Below are 18,420 nucleotides of genomic sequence, written 5' to 3'. Positions count from 1 at the left end.
TATATATTGCAGGTATATATCTAGACTGTTGCTACTGTAACAGGGGTTGTCTTAACAGACGTTGTGCCTGCTATTGACAGGTACGCCATCGGTTACTGACAGACATCCTAAGGACATCATAGTACAGTACCACTGATAGCACAGTAATGATCCTGTGGACTACAGCAGAGATGTGACCAATATACGTGGACAGTCTGGCACTCTCTGGTCAGTCTAGATGTATACACAGATCCCCTTCGTGCGAGACATGTGGTCCAAACCTAACAATGTAGATGTTAACAGCCATGTACATGGGTATATCACATAAATACTGAATTAAATATGCCCACACAGTTTATGCATTCATACACACCTATCTGTCCTGAATCATAATAACTGGTGGTGCAGAGGTCACATGGCCACATACTACCCAGTAGTTAATGACATACATCTGTACAGAATCCCACTACTTTGTCAGAAATACACAACAGTTATGGTGGCCTCGCAGCAGTACATCTTGCAAATATCTGGATGTAACATCACACCGGGTAATTACACTAAGCTGCTAGGCATCTAACAAAGCACTGTGCAGACTACAGGCAGACTGCCACAACACTGGCCTACATTTTGTATGGGGGAATACACATGTACTTGCAAAAAAGAAGTTATGTTCTTACCATAACGTTCCATGCGAATTGTTCATCTCGCCTTTGTTCTTACACACGGGTTCGGAGCCGATCATTGGCTCTGAGTCGGCTGCTTCACAAGCTCTGCATCTGAAAGAAAGCTCGAGGCACAGTCTATATCCCATGATCCTCCTCTACCATCCCTCAGATCTAGTTTGCAAAAACCCAGAAAGGAACAGTACTCATCACTGCGTCTAACTCTCATACAATCACATCCACTAGAAACTGAATACTATAAGAACCACCCCCAGGTAGGCAAATAGAGAATAGTCTGCTTGCTCAGGACTAGGTAGAGAAGGCCATCTAGACAAACCAACCAGACACTAGTCATACCCATTCTTCCAGAACGTGGTGGGGGATGGAGGGAGGGATTGTAAGAACAAAGGCGAGATGAATAATTCAGATGGAACATTATGGTAAGAACATAACTTCTTTATGTGAAATTGTTCGATCTCGCCGTTTGTTCTTACACACGGGTAGCGTCCCCAGCTCCGTTACCCTGGGTGACTTATGGAAGAACGTTCCTGAGTACAGTGGAACCAAATGATGCTCTGTCCTTGGAGGACCTGTCTACTTTGTAGTGAGTGACAAAGGTATGAGGTTTTGCCCACGTAGCTGCTGCACAAATAGTATCCAACGGGAGAAGAGCGGCATGGGCAGAAGATGTAAAAACGGCCCTGGTAGAATGAACCTTAGGCTTGAATGGAAGTGGTTGCTTTGAAGCAGAATACACAAACTTTATGCAGTCCGAGAGCCATTTGGATAATGTTCACTTGGTTACTGCCATGCCTTTCTTATTTTCTGTGAAAGAGACGAACATTTGGTCTGATTTTGTATATTCCTTTGTCCTGTCCAGATAAAATCTCAATTGTCTATGCACATCCAACTTGTGTAGCGCGTATTCCAATTTGTTTGAATGATTTTTGAAAAATGTGGGTAGTTCAATAGATTGATTTATGTTAAGAACTGAACATACCTTCGGAAGAAAGGACGGATTAGTACGTAAGGAAACTGTATCAGGGTGAAAAATCATGTATGGTGGTCTGACTGACAGTGCCTGGAGCTCTGAAATTCTATGAGCCGAGGTAATGGCATTGGGAAACAAGTTTTCCATGACACATATTTAATTGAACAGGTTGACGCTGGTTCAAAGGGTGGTAGCATAAGCTGAGACATACATTTAAATTCCATGGGGAGATCGGTTCACGAATGGGTGGTCGGAGGTGGAAGTTACCCTTCATGAAAGCCCTACAAAGCCTGTGAGACATGATTGAAGAATCCCCTTCACCTACATGAAAGTTTAATATGGCCGCTAACTGTACCCTTATTGTAGAAGTAGAGGCCCCTTCGTGAAAAAGCGTTGATAAAAATTCTAGAACTTTGTGTATCGGGGCTGTAAAGGGATCTAATCCTTGTGTTGACGCCCAGCAAACAAAACGTTTCCACTTGCTCTTGTATAGTTTCCTGGTAGAAGGTTTGTGAGAAGAAAGCAGGATGTGCTGTACTGAAGGAGACAAAAACTTCAACCTGGCTAAGTTGGGAAGTGGAGCAGCCAAGCTGTCAATTTGAGGGATCGTAGGGACGGATGAGGAACTCCCGACGAGTGAGTCAAAAGGTCTGGCTCCGGGTCCAGAATCCATGGTTCCTCCATTAGGTGGGCACGAAGGAAGGGAAACCAGATCTGTCGAGTCCAGAATGGTGCTATGAGTATGATCGTCCTTTCCAGGTTCCTGGCTTTTTGCAGAAATTTGGGAATCAAGGGAACAGGAGGGAAAGCATACAGGAGACGCGGGGGCCAATCGTTCACTAGTGCATCCCTGGGGGCACCCCCCAGAGGGGGAAGAAGGGCAAAGTAGCTTCTGCATTTGGCATTCAAGGGGGATGCAAAAAGGTCACAGCAAGGCTGTCCCCATCTGCGGAAAATCCTTTCCGCCACTAGGTTGTTCAGAGACCACTCGTGAGGTAACAGGATGGCTCTGCTCAGCCTGTCCGCAATGACGTTGGATGACCCCGGGATGTGCGTTGCTATCAGAAAGTGACCTGTGGATGCCGCCCATTGCCAAATTCTTAGGGCCTCTCTGCATAATGGATAAGATCTGGTTCCACCCTGCTTGTTTATGTACCAGACCACTGACATATTGTCCATCTGAACTGCCACTGTTCCCAGAAGTAGAGAGTCGTGAAAGTGTTGCAATGCTAGGAACACTGCTCTCAGCTCCAGAACATTGATGTGCAGGTTGTACTCTATCTTGAACCACTCTCCTTGGACTGTTCTCCCCTGAAAAAGTCCCCCCCACCCCATCAGGGAAGCGTCCATGGTTATTGTGGCTATAGGACTGGGTAATACAAACGGACGACCCATCGTTAGGTCCTGGCTGTTTAGCCACCAATGAAGATCCCGCTTGCAAGAATCCATGATCGAAATGTGGTAGAGGAAGTTGTTGGAACGACCATTGCGCGAAGAGTAGCCACTGGAGGATTCTCATGTGCATCCTGCCGAGGGGAACTGCAATCAACGTGGCTGACATCAAGCCCAGTACTTTTAGCACTTGTGCCGCTGAAACTTTCCTGCTCCAAATCAGAACAGCGACCTGGTCTCTGAGGGTTGATACTCTTGTTTGTGGGAGTTTGATTAGCATTGTAGTAATGTCTAATTCCACCCCTATGAATGAAATATGCTGTGAGGGCGATAAGGCAGATTTTTCGAAATTGATTGAAATCCCTAAATGGGAACAAAGGTTGATCGTGTATTCTCTGGCTTGCAGTAGACAATGCTTGGTGTTGGCAGTGAGGAGCCAGTCGTCCAGATATGGAAACACCTGGAATCCTATCTGCCTCAGGTGAGACGCCACCACTGCCATGCATTTGGTGAACACCCTTGGGGCTGAGGTGAGACCAAAGGGCAGTGCTCGAAATTGGAAATGACTGGCTCCCAGCCGGAAGCGCAGATGATCCCGGGAAGCTCTGTCCATTTTGATGTGGTAGTAAGCATCCCTGAGATCTATAGAGCACATCAAATCGTCCTACTGTAGGAATGTAAGGATAGATTGTAACGTGACCATCCGGAATTTTTCCTTCCTTACGAAGGTATTGAGTTTGCTGAGGTCCAAAATTGGCCTCCAGTCCCCTGTTTTCTTTGGAACTAAAAAGAACCTTGAGTAAGTTCCGGATCCTATCTGGTCTGCCGGGACTCGCTGGATGACTCTTTTTTCAAGCAGCCTTTTTATTTCTATGGCTGCTTGATCTCGAAGACTAGGTGGAACATCTGGAAATCTTCTTTGATGGAGGGGCATTGTGATAAAGGGAATATTGTATCCTCTGGTTACTATGCTTTTTACCCAAGAATTTGTAGTAAGACTTAGCCAGGCATCTGGGTATAAAGCTAAGCGACCCCCGACTGCTCCAGAGTATGACAGTCGGGCTTCCCTTCAGGAGTAGACCAGGGAACCAAATCAACAGTAACAAAATTCCACGAAGACACGATGCTCCACCAAAAAGTTTAATAAACAACAAGGCAAAATTCTCCAACACTGACCTAGGTTTCGTCCTGTGGACTTCTTCAGAGTGTGTAGAACCTGCTCAGTATATACTACCAACAATTAACCAATTAACTAATAAAAATACACTGTTAAAAAACGAAAACAGTAATAGGCACAATTAATAGTGAAGCCTATTGTTCACCCTCATACAACTCTATATGCACATATATACAATGTGATTATTAAATTTAACTCTATAAAAAATGCAAATTCAACATATAATAATGCAACCTATAAAAAATATATATATATATATTAATACGTTATATGTACATATAAAACTAAAGGCTAAAAACTGTAATTTATGATTTTTACAAAGTTCATAAGTATGTTGGCTATACCTTAAATGTGGAATAAAATAAAAACTGAAAGTTATCCCAATATATTTTGAAGCCTTAAATAGGGTTTAATAGAAGTAAATTCATTAAGACCCGGGTAGAAATGTGCATTCAGAATCATCTGCCATTTTAACTCACATACATCAAGATGATATTCAGTCAGCCTACCTTGTGGGTCCTGAACTAGTTGTTCTATTATACAAAAGGAAAATTTATGATCATTATATTTCAAAATGTGTCTTGCTAAAGCGTTAGTGGGCTTTTTATGTTGAATGTCTAAGACATGCTCTTTAATTCTATCCCTAAATTTTCTGCATGTCTTGCCCACATAAAATGTCATACATAATTGGCATTTGGCAAGATATACTACATTAGTAGAATAACAGTTAAATTTACCCCTAATCTTGATGTAAGTGTTGTTGACAATGATTTTACTACCTGTTGGCAATATAAAGGCACAGGTGGAACACATACCACATTTACTATTACCTTTAATAATATTTGTATTAGTGTTAACAGATAAATTACCTCTCTCAAAAATCTGTTTTAAGGCCTTATCCTTACGAAAAATAAACTTAGGCTTGTGGTTTGCAAAACCCTGAAAATCCTTAAGTCTAATAAATGATCTCCAGTTTTTATCTATAACGTGAATAATATTATCAGTGTCTGCATTGAATGTGAGTACACACAAAATATGTTCATCACGTATATTATACCTATTCTTATCATTAGAATTTTCAATAAATATAGACTGTGTACTTCTGAGTATAGGCTGAATGTAACCACCTTCCCTTTTAGATAGTATTTCCTTCCTAACATCTTCACATAGGGATATAGGATAACCCCTGTTGGTAAATAAATTGATCATAAATTCAACTTCTTTTTGAAAATCTTCCTCCTCACTGACCATACGTGCTGCCCTAATTAATTGTCCCTTTATAATGGATTTTTTCTGATGTTCCGGGTGCCAGCTGTCGTAATGCAAATAAGAGTTTGAAAATGTAGGTTTTCTGAAAATTTTGGATGAAATATAATTATTGTCTTTATTATAGGTTAAACTTACATCCAAATAACTAATTTTTTCCCCATTGATTTCATAAGTAAATTTTAGAAACCATACTGTATTATTGATGTAAGCAATGAATGTCTCTAAGATCTTCTTGTCACCCTGCCATATAATAAAAATGTCATCCAAAAAGCGAGTATATAGTTTAATATATAACATGTATTCACTATTGAAAACAAAGTTTTTTTCCCAATATGCCATGATATAATTGGCATAAATGGGGGCACAAGCTGCCCCCATTGCCACACCTGTTTTCTGACGGAACTTATATCCTTCAAAGAATATAAAATTGTTGTGTAACACTAATTCCATAAGTCTCACATATACATTTATTTGGTCCTGGTCATAAACACCAGTAGCTAATAGTTGATCTTCCAACCATTCAAGACCAACTTCATGTGGTATAACACTAAATAGATTGACTACATCAATAGTCAAAAAACAGATGTCCTGCTGTATATCATAATTTTTAATCTTATCCAAAAAATGCCACAAGTCCTTGGTAATGTATGGAAAACTATTTAAACCTATTTTCAATTTAGAATCCAAATACTGACTAAAGAAGGACGCTTTACTTCTTTTCCCATCAACTATTGGTCTAAATCGAACATTATTTAGACCTTTGTGGATCTTTGGGATACCAAAAATTCCACTCAAAACAGGGTATTTGTTAGTCATGAAATAAAACTCATCCTCATTAATTTGCCCCTGAAATAACATGTCTTCAAGGACCAAGTCATTTTTTTGGTATGCTATGTGAATCTCATTAATACTCACTTCCACATAATTATCTTCTGAAAGCATAGTTAACATTTCATTGTCATAATCTAATCTGTCCATTATTACAGCTCCATTACCCTTGTCGGGCTTCATCACACGAATACTTTTATTAAAGCAAATATAATTAATACTATCAATGTTATCTTGAGTTAAGTTACCTTGATTTACAGAAATATTATCCTTATATAGTTCTCTTATATCCTGTTCACACAAGTTTTCAAATAAATGAACCATATTATTGTATGGTGGATTGAAATAACTAGGCTTGTGTAAATTAGAGGCTCTCAAAGCATACTCATCACTGTTTTTAAACCCAAAATAGGCTAACAAGTTCAATTTGCATGTGAATAACTTTAAATCCCTGAGTGTTTCAGCTATATTTCCTTTTCTACGAGGTACAAAATTGAAGCCTTTTGATAAAATATCAGCATGTTGCGTGTCAAAGACAATACTTGAATAGTTAAACACCTTAAAATCCTTTGTAGTATTATATACAATTATAGGATTGGACAAGGAATTTGTAAATTCATCCACAACTTCACCACAATTCAAGTTAACAATCTCATCTTGTTCATATATATGTGTTAAGCTGTTCGCTTCAACTACCCCTAGTAAATTATCAAAACAGTGAAAAACACCCAAATTTGTATTAACATCCAAGGTTTGTCTTATACTGCTATCTGCATAAATATCCGTAATTTGATGCTCTTCACTGGTACTATTAGTTATTTTACCTGAGTCAGGAATAATCTCCTGAAACTCATCCATAACTGTGTGTGTACTCATCTGTAACAAAACATTATCATAAATATCCGAAATTACTTCATCGACAAAGTTACTTTCTCCTAAGTCACATGGTACTCGCTGTTTAAAATAATCCAAACTACTCATGCAACAAAGGGAACTATTATTTTCATCCGACATACCAGCTTTTTTTGGCAAATGATCGCAAAGTTCACTAACAGTCACTTCTGCATTGTTTAAGTCATTTAACCCCATGTCCTCTGTTGACATGCATGAAAAAATTCCATCTGTAAAACAATTTTTGTGTTGGAGAATCTTGCCTTGTTGTTTATTAAACTTTTTGGTGGAGCATCGTGTCTTCATGGAATTTTGTTCCCTTCAGGAGTGCTGGAAGGGCTTCCCAGGGACGCTATTCCTGTCGCCCTGGTTCTGCGGACCCCCTCTGCCACCTGGGTGGAGTCTTCCATTTCTGCCTCCTCCTCTGCCTCTGGAGGGTGCGTCGCTCTGTGTGGGCTGGTAAGATCCCTGAGTCTTACGGAACCACATTTTTCCGCCTCTTTGCCCTTTGGGGTATGGTCTGGTCGGGGCGGAAAAATGGACCCCTACGGCAGACAGGGTCTTACCTTCTTGCTCACACCGAGTGAGAGTCTCCTTTACTTTGGGGCCATCAAATGGGGCATTGGTAAAGGAAGATTTGAAGGCTTCCGCAAAGGAGCAAAGGCGCATCCAGGATTGCCTCTGTAGAGCAATCGCTGAAGCTGCAACCCTACTCGATCCTTCGGCTGCATATGAAATGAGCCTCATGGACAAGTTTACTATCGAGGTGAGGGTGTTAAGTTGTGCTGTTACCTTTTCGGAGACAGCAGCATCTGTGTTACCCTGGAGAGTATCTCCCAGCTCTTTAATGAGATCTCTCTGAAGTTGTGTAAAATGCATGAGGTAGTTCAGCAAACGCATGGAAAAAGTTGCTAAACTAAAAATGCGCTTCCCGTATCTGTCCATAGTCCTGGAATCCTTATTAGGAGGATGAACAGAGGAAGATGACTCTGACATTTCCTTTTTCGTGGCTGCCGCTACCACCATAGCATCCACTGGGACTCCTTTTGTAAGGTAAGCCTTGTCTCGGGGAGCAGTAATGTATTTGTTCGGCTTCCTAGGGACTGGTTCCACTGTATCTGGGGTCTCCCACGCCCTTCGAGCTACCCAGGAGGTAGAAGGTTGAGCCCCAAATGCCTTCAGCAACACCAATTCATCCTCAGTAGGGGCAATGGTCTCCCAATCACCCCTCTGTTTCAAAATCTCCAGAATGTCAGCAAAAGAGACATCCTCTGAGGGGGACCGTGGGGACCCCTCTGGCTCCTCCAAATCGGTGTCTGATGTGAGTGATTCTTGTGGAGAATCAATGTGCCTCCTCTTGCACAATCCTTTCCTCGGGACTTCATCAGAGGGGGCATCTGGTGAAGCCTCCAAGGAACAGGGGACACCCTCTGGGGTTGGCTGAGGCATTGGGTCTCTACGCTTGGTTGGGATCACTGGTACAGAAACAGAATGTGGCCCTCTAGGGGAAGGAGAAGATGACTCCAATGAAATGAATGTCTTTTCAGACAAGACCTTCCTCATAAAGTCGAAGGCACTGGAGCCCCTGGCTGAGGACTCCACCGGATCCGAAAAACATGGTAGTTTCCCAGAAACTGGGACCACGGGCTCCGACCCCGAGGATGGAACCGAACTAATCTGAGCCGAGGCCCAGAGAGGAAGAGTCAGAACTGAAAGCTCGGTTCGACTCTCGGTCCCGGAACCAAGGAGAGATCGTCAGCTCCATGACTCCTTGATGGGCTCTGAGGGAGTCGAGGTCAGTGGTACCGATCGCACAAAAGTAGGCTTCAGCACCGAGGGTTCAACAATCCTCGGTTCCTCTTCTACCAGCTCTGAAGACTCGAGGGGTCTCGGAGGAGGATCTGTTGGAGATACAGGGAGGGCTTCCAGTTTCGAGACCAACTGGGATGAAACTGCAATTAACTTGGACAGAGCCGTATTCTCCATGAGCTTCTGTACCACACGATCCATGTCAGTATCTGATAAGGGTCTGGAAGAATGGGTCAAAGGGGCCGAAGATGTCACTGACCGAAGGATCAAGGGTGGAGGCACCTCCGACACCGGCTCCAAGACCTGGGGCTTGATAATAGATAATCGCTCAGTGCTCGGCCCCGAGGTCTGTGGAGCCAGCGACCGAACCTTAGAAGACATGCTCGGAGCCGATGACTTGGGCTCCGACACCATCAAAGTCTTCGACCCCTTCGAAGACTTAGATGCCTGATCAGCCTTTTCCAAGGCTTCTTGAAAATCAGGCTTTAATAAGCCCCTATCAGCTTCCTGTGTCTTTCCATCATGACCTTTCCACTGAAGGAGTGACAAATAGAGCAGTCCTCCTGCAGGTGGAGAGGGCCAAGACAGTAGATGCAGGAAGCATGATTGTCAGTGATGGACATCTTCTGACCACACTGACACCTTTTAAATCCAGATTTAACTTTTTCAGACATAGCTGAAAAGAACCACTTTACTATAGCAAGAAGAGGTTATAATAATAATTATATAACTCTAGGTTAGTAAAGATTATGAATAGCTAACAAAACAACAATCCTAATTAACTATGAGGTTATGAATATATAATATAAAAATATAGTAAATATAGGAATAATGAGTAAATATCAACACACAACTATATAATTAGCTAAATACTAAGAGAAAAAAAATTACGAAGTTCTAATACTACTAACTGTCAGAGCCCCGACAGAAAAATATAGGCCTAAGCCGAAAACTATTATATATAAATTCTCTAAGGTTAACAAAACCTGGCTAAATAAGCACACACACACTAATCTATATATATAAATCTAGTAAAAGTTTTAAACAGTTCTAATATTAGGAATAATTAGAAAAAATAGAAAATTTTTAACTGGCCCGAGCTCTCTCGATGCGATCAGCTGCAGCGGCAAATTAGATCTGAGGGATGGTAGGGGAGGATCATGGGATATAGACTGTGCCTCGAGCTTTCTTTCAGATGCAGAGCTTGTGAAGCAGCCGACTCGGAGCCGAGGATTGGCTCCGAACCCGTGTGTAAGAACAAACGGCGAGATCGAACAATTTCACATTATAGCAGGCTCTACAGGCATGTCACAGCACAGAATAACAGACACCTGTGAGAAAGTGCATTCCACAACCAACACATCCACAGCCACATATGGTATGCAAGCTTAATATGACACTCTATGGACTGTCTGATAAACACCATCCAATGTGGCACTCACACACTACCCTACATAAACTGGATCATGACACAGTGTGGTCCAATGCCTGTTTGTGGTATGGGACACGTGTGTGTTTGGCCTTACAAACATGTGAGCCGATAGGGTACCATACACTGGAGCAGTATGTAACATCAGATAGAACAGGACGTACCTCCTTGGACTACATGAAAAGAGACATTGAGGAGCTCTCTGATTATGTAGCCCAGGCAGGTATGACCCTGACCTTGAGCAGTATCCTACCTTCACCAAGAATGATGCCACAATACAGAGATAAGATGATCAGCTTTAACAATTGGCTTAAACACTGGTGTCATTCAAAGGGGATCCAGTATCTGTCTGCCTGGGATGACATGCTGGACAAGCCACGCTGCCGCAAGGGACGGCTTGCACCTGTCACCCTGGGATTCCGGATATTGGCAAAGGCTCTTGCCACCCCATAGTGCCTTTTTAGGCAAGGCTCAAATTCTAAACCTACCACCCTAGAACACAAACAAGGAAATAAACTAAGGGTAATGCTGCTCAATGCCAGAAGTCTAAATCTCAAAATGCACGCACTCGAGGCCCTTCTCAGTATGGAGAACATCGATGTCTGTGCTGTGACAGAAACCTGGTTCAAGGCTCCTGAGAGCACCCCAGCTATCAGGTTTTACCTCATATCATGCGTTCCGGCCCCAAAATCAGGAAAATACCAAGAAAGGAGGGGGGGTATCCATATTCATCAAGGACACCCACACCTCAAGACTGGTGGCAACGCATGATGCATCGGAGACCATCCAGGTGCAATTAACCGTAGGCAAGACTGCTCTGCAAATAGTAGCATGTTACAGGCCACCCTCACAAACTCAGGAACCTCACATGGCCTTCCTGAAAACACTAGAGGGGATAAATGTATCACCAAACACCATCATACTAGGTGACTTCAATTACCCAAATATAGACTGGGAACACTACTCAAGCCCAAACACCCTAGCCCAAAAGTTCCTGGAATTCATAAACTCAAATGCCATGGAACAACTAGTCACCATTCCCACAAGAGGAGATAACATACTCGATCTCATCATCACGAACATGGGAGCACAATGTTCAACACCGGAAGTATACCCTCACTGGTGAGATCAGATCACAAACTAATCTCGCTGGAGGTCCTCATCCCACCCCACCTGAAATAAAAAGACCACAGTAAAGAACTTCCCAAAAGCCGACTTCACACTTCTAAAGACTAGTGTGGTCTCCTTTAAGGCCCCGAGCCGCGGAAAACAGTACTCAAGCCGCTGAATCACTTACAAATGCCTTCTACCAGCACCTGCAGGACTGCATGGATAAGGCAATCCCAAGCAAAACAAAGACTCTTTGTACCAAAGGCAAGCGTCCAGTCTGGTGGACCCCAGCCATAAACAAACTCTACAACAAAAGGAGGAAGCTACTACAAGATAGAGCAAAATCCTTAAAAGGTAAGACACCCTTGATCACTATAAGTAAAAACTAAGAGCTCTCATAAAATCATCCAAAGCAAATTTCGAGAGAAAAATAGCTAAAGACTCAAAAGACAATCATAAGGCCTTCTTTAGCTATGTTAGAAACCTAGGAGGAAACTCCCAGATATGCTCAGAACTAGTTCAAAATGATGTGAAGATTACTGATCCTACAGACATTGCCAACATACTGGCTGACAGGTTCAGTGCAAACTTCTCACCCCTCCCCAAAAGGAGAGATATCTATACCAAATGATTGCAGCCCCCAAACATCACCAGCGCCCAAATGAGAAATGCTCTCTCCAAAGCAAAAAACACAGCATCCATGGGACCTGATTGTGTCCCCGGCTGTGTGCTCCACGAACTCAATGAGGAATTAAACCCACAGCTAGGACAGCTGTTTAATCAAAGTCTTACCTCTGGATACGCACCCAGGAGTGGCGCACTGCAACTGTGGTCCCACTTCACAAAGGCGGTGCCTCCACCGACCCTGGTAATTACCGCCCATTAGCTTGACAAGCCTTATCTGCAAAGCCATGGAGAGGATCATAATGGACCTCATAAATAAAGACATTGGGAATTTGCAGACTTTGGATCCAACCCAGTTTGGCTTTGTCAAAGGCAGATCATGCCTTTTAAACTTGGTTGACTTTTGAAACAGTCACCAAAGCCATTGATGAGGGAAAGGCAGTCCATACAGCCTACCTCGATCTGGCTAAGGCCTTCGATACAATACCCCACTCGGGTATCATTGAAAAACTCATCAGCTTAAATGTTAACCCATACATCACAAGATGGGTTGCAAACTGGCTGAGTGACAGAACCCACAGGGTCAGAGTTGCTGGCGCCATGTCAGACTCAAAGCCTGTCACAAGTGGTGTCCCACAGGGCTCAGTCCTGGGCCCACTCTTGTTTGGCATCTACTTTTCTGAAGTACAAGCAAACACAGGAGGGTTATGGCTGACAAAGTTTGCAGATGACTGCAAACTGGCCATAGTAGAAAACACATCTGACACAGATATCCTTCAGAAGGGTCTCACAGAAACGGATAACTGGTGCCAGAGCCACGGCCTAAAGTTAAATGCCAAAAAATGCATAGTCATACCCTTCGGGAAAAACAAGGTTACCCCTAGCTACCAAATAGGAGGCAATCCACTGAGCACAGAAGAAGTTATCAGAGACCTGGGGACCCAGGTTGATAGTAGTCTGTCATTCGACACCCATGTAGCTAAAGTAGTTAGGAAGACCTTCTACATTGCCCACCTTATCATGAAGGGATTCTCATCTAGATCAAGGGAGGTTATAGTCTCCTTTACTCATCACTCATCAGACCAATGATTGAGTACAATGCCCCATTTGGAATGTATCTGACCCGACACTTGCAGCAGCTGGAGAGGCCACAAAGTTCCTCACCAAAAGGATAAAGGGTCTCAAAATCTATCCTATGCTGCCAGACTGAAAGAACTCCAGCTCTATTCAGTCGCCACCGCTTGCTCAGAGGTGACCTTTGCCTAACATACAAGGCCATGTCAAACCCAGATTTGATGAATATGCTTCACCTCAAAAATCTAGATCCATCAGAGCCACAAGGGCGGAGACTTAAACCTCGACACGGCTATTAATAGGACGTGCTGGAGGGATAGATTCATCACCCAAAGACTCCCTATGCTGTGGAACAGAATCCCGGTACATGTGAGGCAGAGCACCTCGCTGGCCTTGTTCAAGAGAAATATTGACCAATGGATGGGAGATCGCAGATATACCCCAGGGATTACCTCAGTGTCACTGCTCGACAGAGGCACAGCAAAATAATGGGTATAGTTCCCCATACTAAAGGGGTGGCGTAAGCCACAAAACGATGGGCTAGGCTTGTAAATGCCCTCGGGCAGATAGCCTAGTATGAACCTATGAACCTATGAACCTATGAACCAAGAACAATGACATCTACCATAGTCTGTACACAGGCCAAGGCACGTATTCACAATATGCATAATGTTGACAATCACCATAAGTGCACAGACCCCACTACTGTATACACAACCGCAGAATGCTCAGGTTATGTCCTCAGAAATAACCCCTACTATACATAACATGTCTAGCAGTCTGATATCTGACTGGCTTGTTATCAGGTATGATGTAAATAAATAATGGTGTACAGAACATATGCACCTCTTACTGCATGACATATGTACAAAAGTTGACAGACTTGTGGCTGTAGCCACAAACACTGGGCCAATATTGGCATGTTGCTGTGATACCCTCATAAATTTACTGTTGTAGCAGGGTTTGTTGTGACATATGTCCTATGAGAGATATGAAGTCAGTAACTCTCATGGCTGTCACCGTGCACTGAGAGCAATCCTCAGACTATGCTTCTGCAGTTCTAAGATAGGTGATCTGTCAGTAACACAAGAAACATAAGACTCCAAACACTGCCCAGTCTGCAGATAACCCTACAGGTGGGAGTTTCCTCAAACACATAACACTGTCATGACAGGTATTAAATCATGTAGACCAGCCATATCCACACACATCCTGTTAAACCAACATTACTCCAAATGCAGAAGAGCAACACTTACATTCTGTAGTCATGTCTGGCACATCCACCTCCTGTTTGTTGGCCTGTCTCCACAGTGTATGTTGCTAGAGGTATATCCCAATACCATCTGTGATGCTGTTTGCCAAACACCTACATGAGTTCATGCTCACAGTGTATGAAAAGGCCAACACCCACATGATGTTCCTAGGTATTGGAGTGTGTGTCCATGCAACTGGCTATGGGAATGTTACCACAGCTGTTCCACATGCAATCAGCTAGTAGGGAACTGCGATTTGTGTAGAGGCCATCAGCTGATCATAAGCATCGCTTACAAGACACACGCTGCTGCTGCCTAAGCAAAGCAGGTGTACTTATCCACATCCAGCAGACAGGGAGTGAAAAAGACAGACAGAGACAAAGGAAAATAGGGATGGGGTGGGGGAGTAAAACCCAAGCATGTTTGTGACACATACATACCAGTACAGGATTTCAACCCCCTGCCTGACTATGTATTATCACATGTCTATGCAGTTATTGCAGGCGCCACAGAGCTTTCATGTTGGGGAGCTGCCCAAAGGTATATCTGATGGTGAGTGACATCTGCAACAGTGATATAGCAGGGATACGGTAGGTGTAGTACACGTGCCTGTCCACATGAACTGGTGTCAACATCGATACAGCCACACTCTTTCAGGAACACACACACACATTAACGCAGTTGACAGGGTCAGGATTAAACTTCCTAACTAGCTAGTTTGCCGCAATACAGTAATACGCAGGTATCACATGCACCACAGGGGTTATCAGGATGATATATGGGCAAAGGATGTGTGAAGGTGTATGACACCAGAAGGCATGCTTCAGTAGGCCAATGGGAGGTGTAGTGAGGGTGAATGGGGTCAAAATCATTATACTCCACACACACACACACACACACACACACACACACACACACACACACACACACACATACATTCACACACACACACACACACACACACACACACACACACACACACACACACACACACACACACACACAGGTTGCCAGTACTGACATGCATGGGTGCATTGCTTCACAGGTGTTTAGTGGTTGACTGTGCCAGAAGGCTGAACAAGGCTAGATAAATGGTATACCTTTGGCATCAGGCCACATGAAAATGGTCTGCAGTGTGGCTCAGGAGTGTAGTGTCTGGATTGGCCCAGACAGGTGGGTATCATATTCACCATCCAGTCATCTGGGTTACTATTGTGGGTGGCCAGTGCTGTGCAATGCTGTATGGGTTCTATAGTCCATGACATGGATGGTGTCTGGGATGTGCACACATCCCATGTGCATGTTCTCTGACATGTAGAAGTGTACATGGGATGTCTGGGGCTTGTTGTGTACACAGATTGTTATCATCAAATGTGCTATTCCTGGCCTCTTGTGGTGGGAACTGGCAATGGACACCAGGTTGACCCTGCACCTACATTGACAGCATGATACAGGTATTCCCTGGTATCAGTGGCATCTGTCCATGCAGGGCATGTGTTTAAGGCATGGTATGTCCTTTGTCGGTTTCATTTGATGGCACTACAGTTGTTGCAGGTGTCCAGTGTGGAACATAGTGAAGGAGCACTGCATGCAATTATGTGCCTATTGTAGTGATGGGACAGGGTGCCATGCTCTCTGTAGTCTGCTGCAATCACACCATGGTTACTATCTGTGGCAATATGCTGGGAACTACCAACAAAGTGGCTGCTGCCTAGCCAAGTATGTTTGTGTACGAGACATGGGTTGAGAGTGTTCTCTGGGTAATACAAGGGTTGCCTAAATTGTTCACCAGGCCTTGATATCACATGTAGGGGTATGGATTGTCAACCGCAGCCACTCTGCTGTTTGACATCTGTTATCCTTGTAAGGTGGACATTGTGACATATAATAGGCCCACCATATAAGAAATTTGCAAAACCCACTCCACAATGAGTCCAGTTGTTACACACTCACAGCCACCTCCACAGAGGATACGAATGACAAACACACACACACACACACACACACACACACACACACACACACACACACACACACACACACACACACACACACACCATGTCTCACAGTTGCCATGTCTGGGATTGAAACTCCTACCTAACTAGTGCATCACACTACAGCATTATGCAGTTATAGCACATGCCACAGAAATTACTGGGCTACTCTTTCCCCAAATGTGTATTTCAATGTGAATGACATCAACAGGCTTGCCAAAGAAGGGCAATGGAAGTTGTAGTGACTGTGAATGGCCTCAAAAGCATTGCTCTACATCTACACTTGCCATGTCTGGGAATAGAACCCCTACCTATTTAGTATATCACACTACACATTACACAGTTATGGGACACACCACGGAGATTACTGGGCTACTCCTTCCCCAAAGGTGTATTTAAAATTAAATGATATCAGCAGGCTTGCCAAAGAAGGGCAATGGAGTTTGTAGTGAATGTGAATGGCCTCAAAAGCATTGCCCCCTACACAGACAAACAAACATCCACACTTACCATGTCTGGGAATAGAACCCCTACCAAACTAGTATATCACACTACAGCATTACGCTGTTATAGGACACACCAGAGATTACTGGGCTACTCCTTCCCCAAAGATGTATTTCAAAGTGAATGACATCAGCAACATTGTCAAGTTTGGGCAATGGAAAGTGTAGTTCATAGGGTCATACGTTGATACTAGGCTATCAGCCCTAGGGCCTAAACATGCCTAGACATGACAATTCTCTGGCTATGACTTCCCACAATATATACTTCCCTGCACGCCAGTCTAGCAGGGCAGCTGACATGATCCCCAAGGTAAATGTCCCATCCAATCGTCCAGCTTCCTTTTGAAGAGGGCTAAAGAGGCACTCTGCTTGACATGTATGGGCAGTCTATTCCAGAGTCTGGGGAGTCTCTAGGTCAGGCACGCATCCCTCCTGCATGTATTGTTCATTGTGATGACAGGATTTGGATCCCTGGAGCATGTGGCTGTGAGGGTTTGGAATTCACTAAGTGTAGCATGTCCAACAGCTGTGGGTTTGTCATGGCATGGTATGTTAAACAAAGATTGTCTCTGAGAACACAATACGTGACAGAGTATAGCTGGATGATTTTCAGACGGTCAGCATAGGGCATCTGGTTTAGGCCTGTGGTCATTTCGTGAGGTATGTCTGCAGCCTCTCAACTTGTTGCAGATGTCTTGTGAGGTACATACATAACAGGCCATTGTAGTCTGTACTGGGTTTACTGAGAGATGCATCCAGTGGAACAATGGGCCCTTTTTCCTGGATGTAAAGCCCTTAGTGGGAGGTGTGCCACATAGGTGGGTTTCCTGACTGTTGTGAAGATGTGGTTATCAAAGGTGAGACCACTGTCCACCTGTGTCCCTAAGTCTGTTATCACACTTTAGTGTACTGCCACCTATGTGTACTTCACAGGTACATGTCCCTTCCCAATAGGGATGACTATATATTTCTTGGCATTGATCTTGAGGCCATGGCTCAGGCACCAAGCATGTCCTTCTGTAAGGCCCTTCTGTAGAATATCCACATCATGTGGGGATTCTATAGTGGCTCCCAGTGTGCAGTTATCTGCGACCTTTGTTTGCTGGTGTCCCTTACTGTTGGACTGTACTTCAGAGTAGTAGATACCGAACAAGGGCGGTGCCAGGACTGAACCCTAAGGTACTCCAACTGTCACTTGTCTGGGGCTCAGGTTGGTGTGGGTATACAGTATGGGTTGTGCCAGTACAGCAGTTGGCGGCCCATTGGGTGACATTGGAATTAATGGCCAGCTTGATAAATTTATGTATGATTCCAGAGGTCAATTCCTTGTTAGTCAGATCTGACCACAAGGTAATCACCCTAGACATCCACATCCCACCCCACCCCCCATTAGGGAAATCACAGTAAATAATTTCTCCAAAACCAACTTCACGCT

This window comes from Protopterus annectens, chromosome 12.part0, assembly GCF_019279795.1.
Source record: "Protopterus annectens isolate FY-2018-M chromosome 12.part0, PAN1.0, whole genome shotgun sequence".
Taxonomy (NCBI): Eukaryota; Metazoa; Chordata; order Ceratodontiformes; family Protopteridae; genus Protopterus; species Protopterus annectens.
The sequence above is the reverse complement of the archived record's forward strand: the minus strand, read 5'-3'. Positions refer to the sequence as shown.